The sequence below is a fragment of the Maylandia zebra genome, linkage group LG10, assembly GCF_041146795.1.
Source record: "Maylandia zebra isolate NMK-2024a linkage group LG10, Mzebra_GT3a, whole genome shotgun sequence".
In the NCBI taxonomy this organism is placed as follows: domain Eukaryota; kingdom Metazoa; phylum Chordata; class Actinopteri; order Cichliformes; family Cichlidae; genus Maylandia; species Maylandia zebra.
Window position 1 is genome coordinate 11,574,498 of NC_135176.1, and position 6,964 is coordinate 11,581,461.

Consider the following 6,964-nt stretch of genomic DNA (forward strand, 5'->3'; position numbering starts at 1 on the left):
ATTCATTTTTTACCGTGCCACTTTACAACAGCAGATAAACTCCCACTGTCTTTAACTGAGCGATGGATGCTTCGTAAATGCAATCGCAACACGCCTATTACCTGTAATATACACCTGTAAATGTATTCTGTTTGGTTTACTGTTATTTCAAACGACGTTTCTTACCTTTGATCAATGAATGAGGAGCGTTGGGATGTGTTGCGAGCGTTGAGTTACTTGTTTTCTCTCCCGAAACGTAAAAGAGGAGATTTTTTAAAAGTGCCGCCGCATCTCAAACTCGTTACAGCGCCGGAAGACCGTAGTGGCCAAAAATATATTACATCCGTAGTGGTTTAGCACTACCATAGAGAATGAATGGGAAACGGTTTAGGCCGTTTAGCTAAACAATCCCAGGCTCCCGCGCGACAAACGTCACTGCTGTTTAGTTTTCTGTCTTCATTTATGTTGGAAGTGATAGCAGAGCTGTACGTTTTAACTTGTTTCCAAAACCCCGCAGTCAGGACATGTTATATTGTATTTAGATAGAAGCTAGCGAGCTAACTCCCTGCTAACTTCTAACTCCGTTAAATGTCATAAATTCCGTTTTCATGGATGCCTGGATGTTAAACTCAATTGTTACACCTGGTAGAGCAGAACGCTGATCATTTTATTAAAGATGAAAGACTTTAGACAGTTTTTCAACTCTCAGTAATGCCATAGTGATCGTTTGATATATGGACCTGCAGCGGAGTTTAGACCCAGACACGGCTGAACAATCGGATAGTTCTATCACGTGCACGTGTACACGTTGACAACCGTAACCATGGTCGCCGAGGGTATATAAATGCTGCACAAGGTTCCAAACGTCCGTTTACACTTGCTCGTGGACTTGTTTCGACCTGCTCCAACCTCAGCCTGTGGAAAGCTAAGTTTTGCAAAACATTTTACTAAAAGCGGATTTAATTTGAGAGCACAAGTACTTCATCTGTGGATCGTTTGTACTTGTTTTTGTTTTTCAAGTTTGAAGATGGCTCGCCGTGGACCCGGACTCCCCGACTGTCACCTGGACTTCGCTGCAGGTACATTTGAAAATTTCTTTAAATGTAAATTACTGTAATAATTTAACAAGTTCCAGTGTGAATATCAAGTTCTAACGTGATCAAATATGTGTATTCCAAGATTGTTTCCCGTAAATTGTTTGTATGTTTTAAATTTTCCGGGAGAGGTGTAGAAATTATTAACGACTGGTGTATGAATATGAAAAAAAGGTGTTACTTTGATTTGAAGGCTTCAAATTTGACACTTTTCTTTAAAATGAAATGGTTAAAAATAGCTTAATGGACTAAAATTTGTAAAATGCCCAAAAATCAGTTTCTGTGGTAACGGCATCTTCAAGATGTCATGGCGTCAGAACACGCAGGCGTAAACACACAGATCCAGGTCCCCTCCTGACATCCTTTTCTTCTCCGGATCAAAGGCTTTATTGACATAAACTATATTTTTTCTCTGCTGCAAAACACAAAGATAGCAGATAGCTTTTCTTCAAATTCTTTAATTCTCAATCGCTTTTGCAACTTTGTACTTTTGTATTACTTGCAGCAACAACTCCACCTCATTGTTAGTCCATTTAAAAAACTCGTCGCTTTTCCTTTTCATTTTCCTGCACGTTTCAAAGAGCCGGAAAGTAAATAAACGGCAGACAGAAATGAGGCAGGTCCAGTCACCTTGCGTTTCACGCATGCGCAGTACTGGAACGTAAGCGTTTTCGGCCGTTTCAATGTGGACACACAACTCTGTGAAAACGGTAGTTTGGACACGAGCATTTTCAGACAAAAACGCCTTTTTCAAATTGATCCGGGCTAGTGTGACGTAAGATCACAGGCCGTTCCAATGACGTCACCAATCACCACACTTCAAAGCACAAAGCCTGCGTTGTCACAGTAACGCATTCTGCGATAGGAGGTCATATATAGGAGTGAACTTGACTCTCACACAGCCTTAACTGTCTGCCTGTCCTCATGTCTGCAGTGCTGCTGTCTCCGGTCACCCTGCATGTTTCTAAGGTTAGTTTTCTCCATATTTATATTGTTCTTGTAGTTTTTGTCCTCTGGTTTTTGTCCTTGAGGTTTGAATATACATGTCAAATCAAATCAAATCACTTTTATTGTCACATCACATGTGCAGGTACAGTGTTCAGCAGTCTGATGGCCTGATGGAAGAATCTGTCTCTCAGTCTGCTGGTACGGGACCGGATGCTGCAGAACCTCCTTCCTGTGGGAAGTAGTCGGAACAGTTTATGGCTGGGGTGACTGGATTCCTTGATGATCCTCCCCGCTTTCCTCAGGCAGCGCTTCGTGTGTGTGTGTGTGTGTGTGTGTGTGTGTGTGTCTGTGTCTGTGTGTCTGTGTGTATGTATGTATGTATGTGTTTTTTGTCCTCAGATTAGGTTTGAAGTGTCTGTGTGGTGCAGCTGGTCTGGTCTGTCTCTGTACAGTCGAGGCTGCACCCACCTATAAAAGGTGGAGGCTCACCAGGACATGCACACCTCACAAGTTCCCGGCTCTCTCGACTCTGTTGAAGACGGGTTTCTTGGAGAAGGGGAGGGCAGTGAGGCACAGTCCCCCGTCCCCCGACGCCCCTCGCGATGCTCCTCCGTCTTCGACTAACCCTCTGCATAGGAGCCGTGAGAGCCAGGAACTTGTGAGTTTTGTATGTCCACTCAGGCATCCTTCATACCTGGTCTGTAGGAAGTTCCTGTCAGAAGGAGGGGGCACCGCGAGGGCGTCGAGGGGCGGAAGGCGGTGCCTTAGTGCCTTCCTCCTTCTGACATTGTAAAGGAACCCTATTTTTTTAAATGGTAAGATGTTTGTGTCTCTGTGTGTGTGTGTGTGTGTGTGTGTGTGTGTGTGTGTGTGTGTGTCTGTGTCTGTGTGTGTGTGTCTGTGTCTGTGTGTATGTATGTATGTGTTTTTTGTCCTCAGATTAGGTTTGAAGTGTCTGTGTGGTGCAGCTGGTCTGGTCTGTCTCTGTACAGTCGAGGCTGCACCCACCTATAAAAGGTGGAGGCTCACCAGGACATGCACACCTCACAAGTTCCCGGCTCTCTCGACTCTGTTGAAGACGGGTTTCTTGGAGAAGGGGAGGGCAGTGAGGCACAGTCCCCCGTCCCCCGACGCCCCTCGCGATGCCCCTCCGTCTTCGACTAACCCTCTGCATAGGAGCCGTGAGAGCCAGGAACTTGTGAGTTTTGTATGTCCACTCAGGCATCCTTCATACCTGGTCTGTAGGAAGTTCCTGTCAGAAGGAGGGGGCACCGCGAGGGCGTCGAGGGGCGGAAGGCGGTGCCTTAGTGCCTTCCTCCTTCTGACATTGTAAAGGAACCATATTTTTTTTTTAATGGTGAGATGTATGTTTGTGTCTGTGTCTGTGTGTGTGTGTGTGTGTCTGTGTATATGTATGTATGTATGTGTTTTTTGTACTCAGATTAGGTTTGAAGTGTCTGTGTGGTGCAGCTGGTCTGGTCTGTCTCTGTACAGTCGAGGCTGCACCCACCTATAAAAGGTGGAGGCTCACCAGGACATGCACACCTCACAAGTTCCCGGCTCTCTCGACTCTGTTGAAGACGGGTTTCTTGGAGAAGGGGAGGGCAGTGAGGCACAGTCCCCCGTCCCCCGACGCCCCTCGCGATGCCCCTCCGTCTTCGACTAACCCTCTGCATAGGAGCCGTGAGAGCCAGGAACCTGTGAGTTTTGTATGTCCACTCAGGCATCCTTCATACCTGGTCTGTAGGAAGTTCCTGTCAGAAGGAGGGGGCACCGCGAGGGCGTCGAGGGGCGGAAGGCGGTGCCTTAGTGCCTTCCTCCTTCTGACATTGTAAAGGAACCCTATTTTTTTAATGGTAAGATGTTTGTGTGTGTGTGTGTGTGTGTCTGTGTCTGTGTGTATGTATGTATGTGTTTTTTGTCCTCAGATTAGGTTTGAAGTGTCTGTGTGGTGCAGCTGGTCTGGTCTGTCTCTGTACAGTCGAGGCTGCACCCACCTATAAAAGGTGGAGGCTCACCAGGACATGCACACCTCACAAGTTCCCGGCTCTCTCGACTCTGTTGAAGACGGGTTTCTTGGAGAAGGGGAGGGCAGTGAGGCACAGTCCCCCGTCCCCCGACGCCCCTCGCGATGCTCCTCCGTCTTCGACTAACCCTCTGCATAGGAGCCGTGAGAGCCAGGAACTTGTGAGTTTTGTATGTCCACTCAGGCATCCTTCATACCTGGTCTGTAGGAAGTTCCTGTCAGAAGGAGGGGGCACCGCGAGGGCGTCGAGGGGCGGAAGGCGGTGCCTTAGTGCCTTCCTCCTTCTGACATTGTAAAGGAACCCTATTTTTTTAAATGGTAAGATGTTTGTGTCTCTGTGTGTGTGTGTGTGTGTGTGTGTGTGTGTGTGTGTGTGTGTCTGTGTCTGTGTGTGTGTGTCTGTGTCTGTGTGTATGTATGTATGTGTTTTTTGTCCTCAGATTAGGTTTGAAGTGTCTGTGTGGTGCAGCTGGTCTGGTCTGTCTCTGTACAGTCGAGGCTGCACCCACCTATAAAAGGTGGAGGCTCACCAGGACATGCACACCTCACAAGTTCCCGGCTCTCTCGACTCTGTTGAAGACGGGTTTCTTGGAGAAGGGGAGGGCAGTGAGGCACAGTCCCCCGTCCCCCGACGCCCCTCGCGATGCCCCTCCGTCTTCGACTAACCCTCTGCATAGGAGCCGTGAGAGCCAGGAACTTGTGAGTTTTGTATGTCCACTCAGGCATCCTTCATACCTGGTCTGTAGGAAGTTCCTGTCAGAAGGAGGGGGCACCGCGAGGGCGTCGAGGGGCGGAAGGCGGTGCCTTAGTGCCTTCCTCCTTCTGACATTGTAAAGGAACCATATTTTTTTTTTAATGGTGAGATGTATGTTTGTGTCTGTGTGTGTGTGTGTGTGTGTGTCTGTGTCTGTGTGTATGTATGTATGTGTTTTTTGTCCTCAGATTAGGTTTGAAGTGTCTGTGTGGTGCAGCTGGTCTGGTCTGTCTCTGTACAGTCGAGGCTGCACCCACCTATAAAAGGTGGAGGCTCACCAGGACATGCACACCTCACAAGTTCCCGGCTCTCTCGACTCTGTTGAAGACGGGTTTCTTGGAGAAGGGGAGGGCAGTGAGGCACAGTCCCCCGTCCCCCGACGCCCCTCGCGATGCTCCTCCGTCTTCGACTAACCCTCTGCATAGGAGCCGTGAGAGCCAGGAACTTGTGAGTTTTGTATGTCCACTCAGGCATCCTTCATACCTGGTCTGTAGGAAGTTCCTGTCAGAAGGAGGGGGCACCGCGAGGGCGTCGAGGGGCGGAAGGCGGTGCCTTAGTGCCTTCCTCCTTCTGACATTGTAAAGGAACCATATTTTTTTTTAATGGTGAGATGTATGTTTGTGTCTGTGTGTGTGTGTGTGTCTCTGTGTGTGTGTGTGTGTGTGTGTGTGTTTTGTACTCAGATTAGGTTTGAAGTGTCTGTGTGGTGCAGCTGGTCTGGTCTGTCTCTGTACAGTCGAGGCTGCACCCACCTATAAAAGGTGGAGGCTCACCAGGACATGCACACCTCACAAGTTCCCGGCTCTCTCGACTCTGTTGAAGACGGGTTTCTTGGAGAAGGGGAGGGCAGTGAGGCACAGTCCCCCGTCCCCCGACGCCCCTCGCGATGCCCCTCCGTCTTCGACTAACCCTCTGCATAGGAGCCGTGAGAGCCAGGAACTTGTGAGTTTTGTATGTCCACTCAGGCATCCTTCATACCTGGTCTGTAGGAAGTTCCTGTCAGAAGGAGGGGGCACCGCGAGGGCGTCGAGGGGCGGAAGGCGGTGCCTTAGTGCCTTCCTCCTTCTGACATTGTAAAGGAACCCTATTTTTTTAAATGGTAAGATGTTTGTGTCTGTGTGTGTGTGTGTGTCTGTGTCTGTGTATATGTATGTATGTATGTAAGTGTTTTTTGTACTCAGATTAGGTTTGAAGTGTCTGTGTGGTGCAGCTGGTCTGGTCTGTCTCTGTACAGTCGAGGCTGCACCCACCTATAAAAGGTGGAGGCTCACCAGGACATGCACACCTCACAAGTTCCCGGCTCTCTCGACTCTGTTGAAGACGGGTTTCTTGGAGAAGGGGAGGGCAGTGAGGCACAGTCCCCCGTCCCCCGACGCCCCTCGCGATGCTCCTACGTCTTCGACTAACCCTCTGCATAGGAGCCGTGAGAGCCAGGAACTTGTGAGTTTTGTATGTCCACTCAGGCATCCTTCATACCTGGTCTGTAGGAAGTTCCTGTCAGAAGGAGGGGGCACCGCGAGGGCGTCGAGGGGCGGAAGGCGGTGCCTTAGTGCCTTCCTCCTTCTGACATTGTAAAGGAACCCTATTTTTTTAAATGGTAAGATGTTTGTGTCTGTGTGTGTGTGTGTCTGTGTCTGTGTGTATGTATGTATGTGTTTTTTGTCCTCAGATTAGGTTTGAAGTGTCTGTGTGGTGCAGCTGGTCTGGTCTGTCTCTGTACAGTCGAGGCTGCACCCACCTATAAAAGGTGGAGGCTCACCAGGACATGCACACCTCACAAGTTCCCGGCTCTCTCGACTCTGTTGAAGACGGGTTTCTTGGAGAAGGGGAGGGCAGTGAGGCACAGTCCCCCGTCCCCCGACGCCCCTCGCGATGCTCCTCCGTCTTCGACTAACCCTCTGCATAGGAGCCGTGAGAGCCAGGAACTTGTGAGGTTTGTATGTCCACTCAGGCATCCTTCATACCTGGTCTGTAGGAAGTTCCTGTCAGAAGGAGGGGGCACCGCGAGGGCGTCGAGGGGCGGAAGGCGGTGCCTTAGTGCCTTCCTCCTTCTGACATTGTAAAGGAACCATATATTTTTTTTAATGGTGAGATGTATGTTTGTGTCTGTGTGTGTGTGTGTCTGTGTGTGTGTCTGTGTCTGTGTATATGTATGTATGTATG

General features: G+C 49.2%; 1 long non-coding RNA gene across 1 annotated transcript; it reads left to right on the top strand.

Annotated features, from left to right (window-relative positions):
• The first annotated feature begins 613 nt into the window (after positions 1-613).
• Positions 614-5,566, top strand: LOC143420782 (uncharacterized). The gene is made up of 3 exons (XR_013100521.1): positions 614-1,058; positions 2,008-2,042; positions 2,164-5,566. It is a non-coding gene; the product is annotated as an uncharacterized LOC143420782 (long non-coding RNA).
• Positions 5,567-6,964: the final 1,398 nt, after the last annotated feature.